The sequence below is a fragment of the Cherax quadricarinatus genome, chromosome 9 (assembly GCF_038502225.1).
Source record: "Cherax quadricarinatus isolate ZL_2023a chromosome 9, ASM3850222v1, whole genome shotgun sequence".
Taxonomy (NCBI): domain Eukaryota; kingdom Metazoa; phylum Arthropoda; class Malacostraca; order Decapoda; family Parastacidae; genus Cherax; species Cherax quadricarinatus.
The window spans coordinates 32,808,258-32,826,573 of record NC_091300.1 but is presented as its reverse complement, the minus strand read 5'-3'; the positions used below and the strand labels follow the sequence as shown (position 1 = coordinate 32,826,573).

Sequence of the window (18,316 nt, the reverse complement as noted above, 5' to 3'; positions counted from 1 at the left end):
TGTGGCTCGTACGTCGGACTGCGTGCGGCCAGCAGTAACAGCCTAGTTGATCAGGCCCTGATCCATCGGGAGGCCTGGTCGTGGACCGGGCCGCGGGGGCGTTGATCCCCGGAATAACCTCCAGGTAACCTCCAGGTAACCTCGAGTGCTTGGAGTTGGTTCAGTAGTATTGGCATACAGGTGGCAGTTCTGTAACACTAGGTTGTAGTGGTTCAGTAGCTCCAACACTGCAGCTCTCCTGGAGTGTTGGAGTGGCGGCTGCGGTCATCTGAGGAGGAGGGGGTGGCGGCGGCTGTGGTTATCTGGGGAAGGGGAAGTGGCGGCTGGGGTCTTGGCTGCGCCTCCCCTTCCCCTCACTCGTACCACTAACACCCCTTCCACCTTCCAGTCTTACCACTAACACTTTCCTTCCACCTTACCACTACTAACATCATAACATTCTCACATCACTGTCTGCCTGTAACAACCACTGTGGTGCCATCCCATCACAAAAACCATTACATTACTACCACTACATGCCACACTACTACCACCTCCACCCACTACATGCCACACTACTACCACCTCCACCCACTACATGCCACACTACTACCACCACCTCCACCCACCACTTGCCACACTGCTACTACCACCACCTCCACCCACCACTTGCCACACTGCTACTACCACCACCTCCACCCACCACTTGCCACACTGCTACTACCACCACCTCCACCCACCACTTGCCACACTGCTACTACCACCACCTCCACCCACCACTTGCCACACTGCTGCTACTACTACCACCACCTCCACCCACCACTTGCCACACTGCTACTACTACCACCACCTCCACCCACCACTTGCCACACTGCTACTACTACCACTACCTCCACCCACCACTTGCCACACTGCTACTACTCCCACCACCTCCACCCACCACTTGCCACACTGCTACTACTCCCACCACCTCCACCCACCACTTGCCACACTGCTACTACTACCACCACCTCCACCCACCACTTGCCACACTGCTACTACTACCACCACCTCCACCCACCACTTGCCACACTGCTACTACTACCACCACCTCCACCCACCACTTGCCACACTGCTACTACTACCACCACCTCCACCCACCACTTGCCACACTGCTACTACTACCACCACCTCCACCCACCACTTGCCACACTGCTACTACTACCACCACCTCCACCCACCACTTGCCACACTGCTACTACTACCACCACCTCCACCCACCACTTGCCACACTGCTACTACTACCACCACCTCCACCCACCACTTGCCACACTGCTACTACTACCACCACCTCCACCCACCACTTGCCACACTGCTACTACTACCACCACCTCCACCCACCACTTGCCACACTGCTACTACCACCACCTCCACCCACCACTTGCCACACTGCTACTACTACCACCACCTCCACCCACCACTTGCCACACTGCTACTACTACCACCACCTCCACCCACCACTTGCCACACTGCTACTACCACCACCTCCACCCACCACTTGCCACACTGCTCCTCCTACAACCACCACCTCCACCCACCACTTGCCACACTGCTACTACCACCACCTCCACCCACTACTTGCCACACTACTACCCCCCCACTATTTGCCACACTACTACCACCACCCACTACTTGCCACACTACTACCACCACCCACTACTTGCCACACTACTACCACCACCCACTACTTGCCACACTATTACCACCACCCACTACTTGCCACACTATTACCACCACCCACTACTTGCCACACTATTACCACCACCCACTACTTGCCACACTATTACCACCACCCACTACTTGCCACACTATTACCACCACCCACTACTTGCCACACTGCCACCACCACCCATTACATACCACACCACCACCATCACCCATTACATACCACACTACTGCCACCACTCACTACACACTGCACTACTGCCACCACTCACTACACACTGCACTACTGCCACCACTCACTACACACTGCACTACTGCCACCACTCACTACACACTGCACTACTGCCACCACTCACTACACACTGCACTACTGCCACCACTCACTACACACTGCACTACTGCCACCACTCACTACACACTGCACTACTGCCACCACTCATTACACACTACACTACCACCACCACCCATTACACACTACCACCACCACCCATTACCACCCATTACACACCACCCATTACACACTACCACCACCACCAATTACACACTACCACCACCCATTACACACCACCCATTACACACTACCACCACCACCCATTACACACCACCCATTACACACTACCACCACCCATTACACACTACCACCACCACCACCCATTACACGCCACCACCACCACCACCCATTACACGCCACCACCACCACCACCCATTACACACCACCCATTACACACCACCCATTACACACCACCCATTACACACCACCCATTACACACCACCACCACCACCCATTACACACCACCACCCATTACACACCACCACCCATTACACACCACCCATTACACACTACCACCACCACCCCATTACACACTACCACCACCACCCATTACACACTACTACCACCACCACCCATTACACACTGCCACCACGACCACCCATTACACACTGCCACCACCACCACCACCCACACTACACGCTGCCAATATTGGATAAACTGCAGCTTTACCTTACCTCCTTTCTACCTGGAGGTTGTTGCGGGGGTCAACGCCCCCGCAGGCCGGTCAATGATTATGCCTCGCGGTGGATCAGGCCTTGATCAACCAGGCTGTTACTGCCGGCCGCGCGCAATCTAACGTACGAACCACAGCCTGGCTGGTCAGGCACTGACTTTAGATATCTGTCCAGTTCGCCCATTCTGTGCCTCTTAGTATGCCATTCTCTTCTCTCCCGTTCCTGTCCGAGTCCATTGCAAGTCATTACATACCTTCCTCTTTTATCCCTTGTCTGTCTTTTTCTGTCAGTTCCACATTTTCCCCCCTCGCTCAGGCCGGGCTGCGAGGAGAAAGAGCTCGAAACAGGTTACAGGTATATGCCTTTGTTCCACCAGATACCAAGAAGACTTCCTCTCAACTCTCTAACCTCTTCTCTCTTCCTATACTTGTTTTACTTTCTTCTGTTTCCTTTGTTGTCTCAAGTTGTCGAGCCTCTTGCTGCTGCTGGTGGTTTGCGATCTAGCTGAAGTGGGATAAAACAGACCAGAAAGCTAGCGGCTGTTGGTTACACTTAAGCACAGGTTTAGCCAGGCTTGGTCAGGTTTAGCCAGGCTTGGTCAGGCTTGGTCAGGTTTGGCCAGGCTTGGCCAGGTTTGGTCAGGTTTGGCCAGGCTTGGTCAGGTTTGGCCAGGCTTGGCCAGGCTTGGCCAGGCTTGGCCAGGCTTGGCCAGGTTTGGCCAGGTTTAGCCAGGCTTGGCCAGGTTTGGCCAGGCTTGGTCAAGTTTGGCCACTCTTGGCCAGCAGCACTGCCCTTTCAAACGCTTTCCCCCTCCACTTCCTTATCTGGCTGTCTACCTCTATCCACTCCCACACTCTTATCAAAACATGGCTACCTCCATCCCTTTCCTCGAGCACCTTCCCTCCCTCCCTAGCACTACCGGACACCACCTTCCCTCTCACTTACCTAAGCCTCTTTCCTCTCCTTCGAACAACTTAACGACTTCGGTTTACTGGGTCATCAGTAGATTGTGTGTGAAGCCACAGAAAAATCAGCTCTCGCTTCTAACTCCGGCTCAAGCATTTCTTGATCATCTTGCCTTTATCTGCTCTCCGTTTATCCGCCATATCCATATCTAAACAACTCTTCTGTTTCTAAATATCCTATTTTTTTTCACTTAAACTTCGTATATACCTATACCTGTATGAGTTTTTTTTTTTTTATGTATATACACAACCACAACTTCAAATTTCGCCCGTGCCACTCCGATGCTGTCCAAATGTTAACACTTTTGGCAGTTCTGTTACACATGGGACCATAAAACAACTGTTGACTCTTGGAAGGTGTATTGGAACCATGTGTGCATGATGTGCAGGAGCGGCAGTTTATGTGGTTTTTGGTGTCTGTGGTGTGGTTGAGGAAGGGTAATGGTGTGTACTTTGGGGAGAGTAATGGTTGTGGTGTGTGTACTTGGCGAATCGTAATACTGCTGGCGTGTAGCTGGGAAAGGATGGCGGTGTTATGTAATTGAAGGATGGTGAGGGTGGAAGGGTGGTGTGTGGTTGGGAAAGGGTGGAAGGTAGGAGAGACGGTGGTGGTGGGTGAAGAGGTAGGAGTTGTAGAGGGGTAGGAAGCAGCAGCAGCTGTGCAGATGCGCGCGAGAGGACACACACACACACACACACACACACACACACACACACACACACACACACACACACACACACACACCTACCTACCTAGAACAAAATGGTAACTAACACACGCACACAGAGGTACCTGGAGGTTATTCCGGGGATCAACGCCCCCGCTGCCCGGTCCATGACCAGGCCTCCCGATGGATCAGGGCCTGATCAACTAGGCTGTTACTGCTGGCCGCACGCAGTCCAACGTACGAGCCACAGCCCGGCTGATCCGGCACTGACTTTAGGTATCTGTCCAGCTCTCTTGAAGGCAGCCAGGGGTTTATTGGCAATTCCCCTAATGCTTGATGGGAGGCTGTTGAACAGTTTTGGGCCCCGGACACTTATGGTGTTTTCCCTTAGTGTACCAATGGCGCCCACCAATGACCACACCAATGGTGTGGCCGAGTGGTCTAAGGCGCTGGATTTAGGCTCCAGTCTCTCAGGAGGCGTGGGTTCGAATCCCACCACTGCCAGATTGTTTTTAAGCAGAGGAGAGTTACCCAGTAGCGGCCAGTGAAGAGGCGGGGCCAGGAGCTATGAATCGACCTCTGCAAACACACACACACACGCCGCACTTTTCTGTTAGGCACAGTGGCATAATTTATGAAGCCACAAGCTTCACCCGTCACAGTATCCCAGATAACCATAACATTCATCACGGTGACATGCACTACGCAGTTAGTCCTGATATCGGTCCAGAAACCACGTAGATTAGCAGCAGGAGAGTAAGATAACGGGGGAGAGCAATTATAAGCATCCTTAGAATAATATTTGTCCTTGCTATGTTTAAAGTCTGCTACTTCAACCATCATCTCACTTGTAGACAACAGCATCCTGACGGGCGTTACTGAACGGGATGTCTAAACCTGAACACTTTAATTACTCCCTGAGAGATGGAGAGGAAGTTCTCAGTGAAAAGCAGGGATGCAACAAGTACACTGATAATCAGTGTAAAGGGTCAACGACTTTTCAACACCCCTTCATATGTAAGGGGTGTTAATGCATTTAAAGAGGAAACTTAATAAAGTTCAGCCGGACTATTTGCTTATGTTGGCCTGCGTGCTGCTGCTAACATCCTGATTGATCAAACATCACCAAGAAAGCCTGCTCGGTCTGGTACCGGACTTGTGGGAGATGACTCCGAAATTAACAAAAGGTATCCCTTACCCCCCATCCCCATTATCCCGTAAAAACATAATGGGGAGTCGGAATGAAAAGGAACTCTTTTGAAAGGGTAGAGAGAGTAACAGACCAGTTCGGAAAATTTCGTTGATGTGGAAGGTCATTGCCTCCGTCACGAGGGGAGACGGGGGGGAGGGGAGTGAGTAGCACGATGTCACAAGCCTAGATTTATATCTGGTACTGATAGTGCCGCCGTCTTGTACCTTCCAGAAACTAATGTCACTACTTTGCTTCTTGATACTGCGATGTCACTGCTGTGTTGTATCTTGGTACCGTTATATCAGTGATGTGTTGTATCTACTTGGCACTGTAGTGTCAGTGTAGTCTACCTTCCTGGCACTCGTGTCATTGTACGTTATCTTCCTAGCACCACTGATGCCAGTCTTCCATCGCCATAAAATCACTTTAGAGGTGAGAGCGCGTACTTTACTAGTTGTGAATGCACTTGGTGTGTCGTAGCTCGTGGCCCCTAACTGCAGGTGATTTTTTTTCGTAAGTTAATTGGCTATTGATTTAGGTATGTATTTTTGTTCTGTGGTCGAAATGAGAGGTTTAAATGAGATTAGCAGTGTTGGAATTAATGGCCTGAAGACTGAGTGTAGCAGCCAACAGTTGTGGTGGTACAGGAAGAACCAGGAAGACAGATGGTGTGGATGAGTGGGAAGAGAAGAACCAGGAGGCAGAGGCTGAGATGAATTAGGGGAATACAAGGAAGAGCCATAAATTGCAGTGTTGTGGAGGGTACATTACACGAGATGGTGGTTCGAGAGGCGGACAGCGTACCCCGGCGGGGAGACATACACGAGATGGTGGTTTGAGGCGGAAAGCGTACCCTGGCGGGGAAGCATTACACGAGGAGATGGTGGTTGGAGAGGCGGAAAGCGTACCCTGGCGGGGAACTCGGCACCCAGACACCAGTATTGATCTTTGCTCGTAACATATTCACCTTACATTGGTGGTCCGCCCACCCTCCCTCTTATTCCCTCTCCCTCCACCCCTCTCTCTCCCCTCCTCCTGTTCAACCCCTCACCCTCTCTAGTTAGCTTTTGTTCCAACTGTGTAACTTATCACATGGAAAAGCGTAGTTGCACACTGCTGCTGTATCCAATTTTCCTCACTCACAAAGTTTAAATAATTAAGGACCCCAGTGGAACTAAGTGACTTTGACTTGATTATGTTATGCCAAGTTCAATTCTACCTAATCTACTATTTTAGTACGAACCCTAAAAATGTTAAATTTTTACAATGTTTCGTATAATAAATTAGCAAAATTTGACTTTGGAAAGCCATTTTCATATTAAAATTAAGAACGAGGCCTAAATAAACTCTTACTCTCCGTCTTTCATCTATCTGGAATGTCTAATCTAATCCACATAAATGTATTGTCTTGCAGCCCCCTTTCCTCCCTCCCGTCTTAACCTTACCCTAGGCCTATTTCCAGTACCTTCCTACCCCAGCATGAAGCACACGTGTGCTCAGCGCTCCATCAACCTAGTATTGCTGGTGTCTGGTCGTCTTTTATGTCGGTTAAAGCAAAATGTGTGTCCTAATGTTGTCATAACGTTATTTTAAGGTGTACATTCACTCCTGCCTACAGCCGATACTTTCCGAAGAGGATCCTGAGGGAAAGGGGCCTTATAGAAAAGTCATTTCTTGGGTTATCCAGAGCCTCCTGGGTTAATAATCTGAAGCTTCTTTTTTCCGATAAGTCTTATATGAAGCGACTCGGCAAGACAAACAACTAATCTCCCCCCTCCTCCTCCCTTGCCTTTCCCGCTGAACCGGAAAAGGAAACTAAAACAGAAAACCCTCAAGACGTGAACATCCGGTTATAAGAGTTAACGAAGATGATTACAACACATACTGTAGCGGAGACATCTTGTGTGGTCAGTCGGAGGGAAAAAAAAAAACACTAATACTAGTAGTCCCAGCGTATCCGGTCGAGGTCCTGAAGCCTTGAACACAGTTGATGTGGAAACCTTGTTGCGGAGAAAAACAACCGAGGATGTGGTTTCTGTTTTAATAAAAATGTAGAGTAAATGGTTGAACAAAGTGTACCGGTACCATAGGAACTATACAAAGAGCAGAAAACTGATGGTTTGTATATGGCCTCAAAATCCGCTGCAGTAGAGACATTGTTGTGTACAGTAAAATCCAACTGAAGCCTAACGATACCTCTAACAAAATCCACTATCGAAGAAATTTTCACCGAGCACATCACACACACAGGTTCAAACAGATAAGAGGTGTGCATATCGGTTGAGTGGGCAGTGCTGGTAGACTTAATAAGGCGAGACAAATTGCAGAAATTGTCACATTCTATACATAGCCTGTCTGCTTGAGGCCTGAGTGTGCAGATACCAGTTGTCCTTGCTCCAGTCTGGATCTTACCCTGGTAGAGAACCTATCCTGTGTTCTAGATTCTGCCCTGATTGAGCCTAAGATGTGTTTTCTCGTCGTAGGGTTCCTACCAGGATAAGATCTATCTAGTGGCCTTGTTCTAGATCCTACCCTGGTAGAGGGCCTATCCAGTGGGGGGGGGAGGGGTGGGGGTGGAAGGATCCGGGTAAAAGTCCTGCGTGCAAGGTTTCTCGTTGCATTGCAATTCGTCACTCAAGGTCACCAGGTATCTCAACCAGTCATGTGAAAGGTTTTTAGTAAAAATATTTTTTTATTAGGAATTTAGTAGGGGGACGCACGCACGCACGCGCGCGCGCGCGCACACACACACACACACACACACACACACACACACACACACACACACACACACACACACACACACACACACACACACACACACACACACACACACAGTGGTAATTGCAGTGACGCATAACCCACCACAGAACAGCAGGAGGCTAAGGGAAGAGAATAATGAGAGTAACAGAGCAATGGTTGACAGTGGCTGAAGTGGCCAGAAGGGTTCATGCGAGCCGGGCAAATTTACTGACTGTGGGTGACTTCAATCACAAAGAAATTAACTGGGAGAGCTTGGAGTCACATGGAGGGCTAAGAGGTGGTACCTGGAGAGAGTTCTGGGGGTCAACGCCCCCGCGGCCCGGTCTGTGACCCTCCTGTACCAACACGTAAGGGACACAACCAGAAAGAGAAGAGAGGATGAACCAGCAAGACTGGACCTAGTATTCACCTTGCATAGTGCAGATGTTGAGGACATCACATATGAAAGACCCCTTGGGGCCAGTGACCACGTGGTTTTAAGCTTCAAATACATAGTTAAAAGTAGAGAGGGAAGCAGGAAGGGCAGGACGAATGAAGCTAAAGTACAAGAGTGGAAACTACAGAGGCATGAAGAATTTCCTGCACGGGACAGTGGGACAGAGCACTGGCAGGGAAGTCATTCAGTGAGATGATGGAATATGTGACAACAATATGCAAGGAAGCCGAGGAGAGGTTTATACCCAAGGATAACAGAAATAGAGAAGGCCAGGATGAACCCTTGGTTCACTCAAAGGTGTAGAGGCCAAAACCAAGTGTGCGAGGGAATGGAAGAAGTATAGAAGGCAAATGACCCAGGAGAATAAGGAGAGCAGTCGTAGAGCCAGAAATGAATATTCACAGGTAAGATGGGAGGCCGAACGACAATACGAAAATGACATAGCAGCGAAAGTCAAATCTGAACCAAAGCTGTTGTACAGCCACATCAGTAGGAAAACAGTCAAGGACCAAGTAATCTGACTGAGGAAGGAAGGAGGGGAGATCACAAGAAACGACCGAGATGTGAGGAGCTCAACATGAGATTCAAAGTGTTCAGAGGAGACAGAAGGGACTCCGGAAAGACGGAGAGGTGGGGTACACCATCAAGTGTTGGACACAATACATATAACCGAGGAAGAAGTGAAGAGGCTCCTAAGGGAGCTAGATACCTCAAAGGCGATGAGGCCAGATAGCATCTCTGCATGGGTCCTGAGAGAGGGAGCACAGGCACTGTGTGTGCCACTAACAGTCAACACATTTATCGAAACAGGGCAACTACCTGAGGTATGGAAGACAGCAAATGTAGTCCCAATTTAAAAAAAAAATAAAAGGAGACAGACATGAAGCATTAAACTACAGACCAGTGTCACTGACATGTATAGTATGCAAAGTCATAGAGAACATTATCTGAAGAGTGATGGAGCACCTAGAAAGGAATGAGCTTATCAAAGACAACCAGCACGGTTTCAGGGATGAGAAATCCTGTGTCACAAACCTACTGTCGTTTATGACAGGGTGACAGCAGTAAGACAATAGAGAGAGAGGGGTGGGTAGACTGCGTTTTCTTGGACTGTAAGAAGACTTTTGACAGTTCCACACAAGAGATTAGTGCATAAAATGGAGGACCAGGCAGGTATAACAGGGAAGGCACTGCAGTGGATCAGGAAATACCTGTCGGGAAGGAATCAGCGAGTCGTGACGAGGTGTCAGAATGGGCGCCTGTGACGAGCGGGGTTCCAAAGGGGTCATAGGACCGGTGCTGTTTCTGGTATATGTGAACGACGTGACAGGAAATATAGACTCAGAAGTGTCCCTGTTTGCAGATAACGTGAAGTTGATAAGAGGAATTCAATAGGACGAGAACCAGGCAGAACTACAAAGGGATCTGGACAGGCTGCAGGCCTGGTTCAGAACTGGCTCCTTGGGTTCAACCCCACCAAGTGCAAAATCATGAAGATTGGGGAAGGGCAAAGAGGACCGCAGACGGAGTACAGTCTAGGGGAGCCGGAGATTACAAACCTCACTCGGGGAAAAGGATCTTGGGGTGATTATAACACCGGGCACATCTGAGGTGCACATCAACCAAATAACTGCTGCAGCATATGGGAGCCTAGCAAACCTAAGAACATATTCCAATATCTCAACAAGGAATCGTTCAGGATCCTGTACACCGTGTATAACAGGCCTATATTGGAGTATGCAGCACCAGTTTGGAACCCATACCTAGCCAAGCATGTTAGAAAATTAGAGAAAGTGGAAAGGTTTGCAACAAGACTAATCCCGGAGCTAAGGGGCATGTCCTACAAGGAGAGGTTAATTAAAGGAAATCGACATTACACTGGAGGACAGGAGAGAAAGGGGGGATATGGTAACGACATATAAAATACTACTGTTTGGAAGTGACAAGGTGGACATACAGGATGTTCCAGAGATGGGACATTGTTAGGAAGTATTTCTTCAGTCAGAGTTGTCAAGAAGTGGAATAGTCTGGGAAGTGATGTAGTGGAGGCAGGATCCATACATAGCTTTAAGAAGAGGTATGATAAAGCTCGTGGAACAGGAAGAGTGACCTAGTAGCGACCAGTGAAGAGGCGGGGCTAGGAGCTTGGACTCGACCCCTGCAACCTCAACTAGGCGAGTACAATTAGGTGAGTATATATACACACACACACACACACACACACACACACACACACACACACACACACACACACACACACACACACACACACACACACACACACACACACACAAATAAATATTCTTTTTATGGAGCTATCAGACAGCTGGAAGGCGGCCAACGTCTTTCAAATGTTTTAAAATACGAGATTAGTAAATTACTTGCATACCTTGTAAGGTATTACTGCTTCAACATCTGAACAAACTTTTGAAACTAAAAACTAAAATTAAAGCTTAGTAACCCTCACCTTAAGAACCTAAATTAACATCGAGACTGAAATCAGTGAGGACATTGAAATCAGGAATATACCTTTGAGTTCCGAGAGTTCTTTCCACTCTGAGTCCGGCATTGAAATCATTTCCAGACTATTCTAGGACCTGCATGAGGGTGTTATCCATTGAGGACACGGCAAATCTCCAATAAGATATAAACCAAGTTTTCCAATGGGCGACGGAGAACAATATGATGATCAGTGAAGACAAATTCCAACTACTCCGTTGTGGAAAACTGGAGGAAATAATAACTAGAACTAAGTACGTATACTACAAACTCTAATCACACAATAGAGCGGAAAAGTAATGTGAAGTACCTGGGTGTGATAATGTGCGAGGATCTCACCTTCAAGGATCACAACACTGCCACTTTCATATCCGCGAGGAAACTGATGGAATGAATGAGAACATTCAAGACAGAGATGCTAAGCCAATGATCTTTTTTTAAGTCACTTGTTCTCTCAAGGCTGGAATACTGCTGTACATTAACATCCCAATTCAAGGCAGGTGGAAACTGCAGATCTAGAATGTACAGAGGACCTTTATTGCACTGTAAGTTCCATCAAACACCTTAACTACTGGGAATGCCTAGAAGCACTTGACTTGTTCTCTCTGGAGCGCAGACGAGAGATTTTTCATAATCTACACGTGGAATATTCTGGAGGGACTGGTTCCTAATCTGCACACAGAAATCACTTCCTAAGAAAGCAAAAGACTTGGCACGCGATGCGACATCCTCAGTGAGAGTAGGGGCGCCACTGGTACACTAGGAGAAAACACAGTAAGTGTCCGGGGTCCAAGACTGTTCAACAGCCTCCCACCAGTCATGAGGGGTATTACCAATAGACCCCTGGTTGTCTTCAAGAGGCAGCTGGACAGATTCCTAAAGTCGGTGCCGAATCAGCCGGGGTGTGGTTCGTACGTTGGACTACGTGCGGCCAGCAGTAACAGCCTCGTTGATCAGGCCCTGATCCACCGGGAGCCCTGGTCGTGGACTGGGCCGCGGGGGCGTTGATCCCCGGAATGCCTTCCAGGTAGACTCCAGGTAGAGGACACTGAAATCAGATGGGACACTGTTCCCCAAGTCACAGTACTCGCCTCCATCCTTTCACCCGTCCACATATCTGACAAACATAGATGTAATCCATAGTACCGTCTTCTGCAAAGGATACAGAATCTGCACGTGTCATCCATTGATGACACGGCAATTCTCCAAGCGGATATAAACCAAGTTTTCCAAGGGACCACGGAGAATAATTTGATCAATGAGGGACTAATTTCAGTTACTCCCTTAGGTAAACTTGAGGAAATATAGCTAGAGCCGAGTATAAAACAAATTTTAACAACACTAGAGTGAAAACCATAAGTGCAATACTTGGGAGTTTTAAAGTCAGAGGATTGTAGATAATGGTTCAGAGAATAGACACGTTGATAAATTAGACACATGTGCAACTCTTGGGTATATTTATTGAGGAAACGTTTCGCCACACAGTGGCTTCGTCAGTCCACACAAGAGAGAATCTTGAACAGGAGGAGTTTGAAGTAATCAGTCCCTCATCAGCCTTAAGTCGATGTGATCAGTCCATCAATCTTGAAAAGAATACAGCATATGTGCGAGGAAGTGGCTTATATACTGTAGGCAAAGGGAGAGGTGCATCAGTCGTAGATAGTATCACATTTGCCCAATGTGGAAGTAGGTCGTGCCCAAGGGTTAGGCAAGTAAAGAATTCCCAAGTATTAAGATCACAAGAAGTTGCAGTGCCAAACAGGATTGTAGATGAATGGTTCAGAGAACCGACAAGATACCCAAAAGTTGCACATGTCTAATTTATAAAGTCAGAGGATCTCGCCTTCAAGGATCACAACAGTGTCATTATCACATCTACGAGGAAAATGATAGGACAGATAATGAGAACCTTCAAAACAAGTGATGTCATGCCAGTGATGATCCTCTTAGGCTGGAATACTGATATACACTAGGCTGGAATGCTGATGTACATCTAGAGAATGCATAGAGAACATTCACTGCACGTATTAGTTGAGTCAAGCATCTTAATTACTGGGAACGTTCGAAGGCACTTGACCTGTACTCCCTGGTACATAGGCGAGAAAGATGCATCATAATCTACACCTGGAAAATCCTAGAGGGACTGGTATCAAAACCACACAAATCACTCCCTATGAAAGCGAAAGACTCGGCAGATTGTGCAGCATACCCTCAATGAAAAGCAGGGGTAGCACGAGTACACAACGTGTCCAAAGCCCCAAGACTGTTCAACAGCCTCCTATCATGTCATGCATAAGGGGGATTACCAATGGACCTATGACTGCCTTCAAGAGGGAACTGGACAGATACTTAGTACCCGATCTGCCGGGTTGTGGTCCGTACGTCTAATTGCATGCAGCCAGCAGTAACAGCCTTGATCAGGCCCTGATCAACCGGGAGGCCTAGTCGAGGACGAGGCTCCGGGGGTGTTAACCCCTTGAACAAATTTCAGGTAAGTAGGTCCCTGATGTACTGAACTGGCCAAGAAAGATGTCTCTAGAGACGACGCGACACTGACGAGGATACAGACAGATGAAGAGTGCAGGAAGACTTTGGCAAACCGCAACAATAGTTAACAAGTGGATGTTGGTCAATTTTAATATTGCCAAACAATGAAGATAGTAACAAAAATGAAGGTCTGAGACAAGGTATTAGTTAAGAGGGACCCAACTCCACGGATCGAATGATCTGATGGTAGAAGTGACATTAAATATCTCCTGAGGCGCACACGAACTGAAGACCATCAGTAGCATGACAGGTTTGCAAATGTAATGACTGCCTTGAGGAACCTTAAATAAATCATGTACATCCTCGTCAGACCAGTCCTAGAAAGTGGCACCAGTGTGGCGACCTCGCCAAATCAAACAAAACCTTGAGATAGTGTATAGCAGTTTGTTCCCAGACTCTCAGATCTGAAAGACGTGAACTATTAGAAGCTGAAGGGAATATCTCAAGACACTGGAGAAGACTTAGATAAAATATACAGTACCTGAAAAGAAAAGCCGATGCTTGACAAGTAGATCACAGGAAGGACTTTACTGAAGATACAAAATACATGCCTCAATTAGAGATAATTAATATATCTGCAATAGCAGAACCAACTAGACTCACGAAATCGTAATGACACGATTGCAAACAAACCATACCACGGGCGGGGATAGATTGTAGACACATTCCACCGAACTTAATAGTCCAAGAGGTTAGAAGTAAAATACACAGGCCCATCAACACAGAGTCGGGGAATAGGAATTCCAACTCGACCTATTTAGCAATAATGGGAAAGTACGTAAGTGCAATCCAATGTATTTAAAAATACTTCAAATGTAAATAATGGAAAAGTTGAATGTCATCATGCTGTCGATTAATGGCTATGAAAGAGAACTCAGGAGGCTGGAGGTTGATGGTAACAGACAGGTTACTTGTGCATAAAATATATAATCTTAATACTGTGCTGGAGTCCCTCGTACCTCTCCTGTCTCTTCTCATCTGAATACGGGCGTAAGCCAAAAAAGAGGACAAACATAACCCTGTTTGTACGTTTCACCGTGCCATTCCTTACAGTATATATATATATATATATATATATGCATGTTTTTTTTTTAATTAGTTTCAAATGAGTGGGATACCTTGTCGGGTACGGTCATAAAAGTAGACTTTCATTTTAGGAAATTTTAAAAATGGACAATTTTGATAGTTAAAATACTTTTCTGTTGACATGATCCGCTGGCATGGACCAGCAGGCGTACTGCAGTTTCCTCCTTTAGTTTATTGTAGTTTACTGTAACTATTATCTCGTATGATATATAGTATATAAGTGCAGTAATATGTACTAGCAATTAATAATACTAGACCTTGAGTAATAATAATTTAACATACAATAAAGACAATGTGAACACCAGAAGAATAACAGTGGACAGGTTTATGCGGATTTATTAATTTGGAACGAAAGGTAATTATACTTTGTCTTTATTTACAGCAGGTATTAATAAACAAGTAAAGGTAGGAGGGTGTTAGGTGAGGCAAGATGGCTGGCTGCCTTCCCACGTGCCTGGACTGTGAGAGTGCAGCTGCCTGCCAGTTACACCACCACGGTTACCACTAAATGAACATTATGTTCAGTTTTTACATTTGAATGAACTGGTGGAAACTTAGCCAGGAGCACTGTAGAGATATGAGAGATGAAGTGACAGTGTAGTGACGTTCTGAGCGAAACTGTTGGGGATGGGGGGTTAAGGAGTGTATGTCTGTAGTCATAACAATACGGGTACAACTATTATATTTGGGTAAAGTTTTACGGTAATATCAACAAATATAAGTGAGAGCCAAGTGACACTAATACTGCTGATAACCAGACGATGTGTGCATGAGTTTCTGAACCGTCTACACAAACGTGTGTGTGTGTGTGTGTGTGTGTGTGTGTGTGTGTGTGTTTCCATAACATCTGTACGTGTGGCGTCTACACCAGGGCCAGAAACTAGTGCATCGCTATGCGGACACACACCCTCCTTTTCCTTGCCGTCCCTGCCACCACCCACACACCCACCACCAACCCCTGCTACCCACTCATCCAACGTCACCCACCTTCACTCGCCAGACACACCCAACAGCTTCCGTCATACATTCACACTTAGACCACCCACACACCCCTGCCATCTTTTATACATCAACTTTGCTATGAAGAATGTTCATTGAGTCTGGAGCTGGAGCTCAACTAAACTAGAGAAATAACAATATCTTATTTAGTGTTATCAACAGCTGTCAACTGACGTTCTAAATTAGTTTAGACCTTTGAAAGCTTTCTCAACGTAATAAGAACATAAGAACATAAGAACGAAGGAACACTGCAGAAGGCCTACTGGCCCATGCGAGGCAGGTCCAAGTCCCTACCGGCTTAAGCCAATGCACCCAACCTAGTCAGGTCAGGTCACATTGACTCAAGGGAGGAACACGGCAACCGACCTGGTAGCACAAGCTATCAGGTCTAACTCACACCCACCCACATCTACTCATGTATTTATCCAACCTATTTTTAAAGCTACACAACGTTCTGGCCTCTATAACGGTACTTGGGAGTTTGTTCCACTCATCCACAACTCTATTACCAAACCAGTACTTTCCTATATCCCTCCTGAATCTGAATTTTTCCAACTTAAAACCATTGCTGCGAGTCCTGTCTAGGCTAGATATTATCAGCACACTATTTACATCCCCTTTATTTATTCCTGTCTTCCACTTATAAACCTCAATCATATCCCCCCTAATTCTACGTCTTTCTAGAGAGTGCAGTTTCAGGGCCCTTAGTCTATCCTCATAGGGAAGGTTTCTGATACATGGGATCATCTTTGTCATCCTCCTTTGTACATTTTCCAGAGAATTTATATCCATTCTGTAATACGGTGACCAAAACTGTGCAGCATAATCTAAATGAGGCCTAACCAAGGATGTATAGAGTTGAAGAACAACCTGAGGACTCCTATTATTTATGCTTCTTGATATGAAGCCAAGGATTCTATTAGCTTTATTGCGAACACTTATGCACTGTTGTCTTGGTTTCAGATTACTGCTAACCAGAACTCCTAAATCTTTTTCGCAATCCGTAATATTAAGATCTACATTATTTAGTTTATATGTGGCATGGTTATTGTCCTGTCCAACATTTAGAACTTTGCATTTGTCTATATTAAACTGCATCTGCCACTTCTCCGACCACTGCATCAGTCTATTCAAATCTTCCTGGAGTGCTCGAATGTCCTCGTCAGAATGAATTCGACGGCCTATTTTGGTGTCATCGGCAAACTTGCCGATGTCGCTCTTTATGCCCTCATCTATGTCGTTTATGTAGATTGTGAACAGCAGGGGGCCCAACACTGACCCCTGTGGAACACCGCTCGTGACGCTTCCCCACTCTGATTTCTCCCCATTTATGCAAACTCTCTGCTGCCTATTTGTCAACCATGCCTCTATCCAGGAAAAAATTTCTCCTCCTATTCCATGTGCTTTAATTTTCCTCAATAGTCTCTGATGTGGGACCCTGTCAAAAGCCTTACTGAAGTCCATATACACAATATCATATTCGTTACCATGATCTACCTCCTCAAATACCTTAGTGAAAAAAGTTAATAAATTCGTAAGGCAGGAACGTCCCTTTGTAAAACCATGCTGAGATTCGTTGATTAATTTATGCTTTTCAAGGTGGCTACGAACTGCCTCGGCAATTATTGATTCCATAAATTTTCCCACTATGGAGGTTAGGCTTATTGGTCTATAGTTCGAAGCTAAGGACCTGTCACCTGTTTTGAAAATAGGTATCACATTTGCCATTTTCCACTTATCTGGCACCATGCCAGTTTGTAGTGATATGTTGAAAAGATTAGCCAAAGGTGTGCTAAGCTCCTCTTTACATTCCTTTAGAACCCTTGCATACAGTTCATCAGGGCCTGGGGATTTGTTAGGTTTTAATTTATCTATTTGCCTAAGGACCATGTCACTTGTGACCCTAATAGTGCACAGTTTATTATCGTCCTGTTCTACATAATTTATCATTACTGGAATATCACTGGTATCCTCCTGTGTAAAAACTGAGAGGAAGTATGTGTTAAAAATTCTACACATTTCCTTATCACTGTCAGTGAGCTGACCCGAGGAACTTTTGAGTGGGCCTATCTTGTCCCTGATCTTACTTCTGTATACCTGAAAGAATCCTTTTGGGTTAGTCTTCGATTCTCTTGCAACTTTAACCTCATAATCTCTTTTTGCTTTTCTAATTCCCTTTTTTATTTCTCTCTTTAACTGAATATATCGATTTCTTAATTGCCCCTCTCCTCTTTTGATTTGCCTATATATGCCTCTCTTTTGACCAATCAGATATTTTAATCTATTGTTCATCCATTTAGGATCATTTTTGTTTGATCTGATTTCCCTATTTGGAACATAATTTGACTGAGCAGCTAGAACTATGCCCTGGAAAGCATCATATCGGCAACCATCACCACCTACCTGACCCCTAGTCAGGTCATTCCAGTTCAGCCCACCTAAGTAATTTTTCAGTCCTATGAAATCAGCCAAG

The 18,316-nt window shown here is 46.4% G+C and overlaps 1 long non-coding RNA gene and 1 other non-coding gene across 2 annotated transcripts in view; both read left to right on the top strand.

The window, feature by feature from the left end:
• The window catches only part of LOC128686096 (uncharacterized), a 52,442-nt gene that overhangs the window by 14,138 nt on the left and 19,988 nt on the right, over positions 1–18,316 (top strand). The window lies entirely within an intron of this gene.
• TRNAL-UAG (transfer RNA leucine (anticodon UAG)) lies at positions 4,744–4,825 on the top strand. The gene has a single exon. It is a non-coding gene; the product is annotated as a tRNA-Leu (tRNA).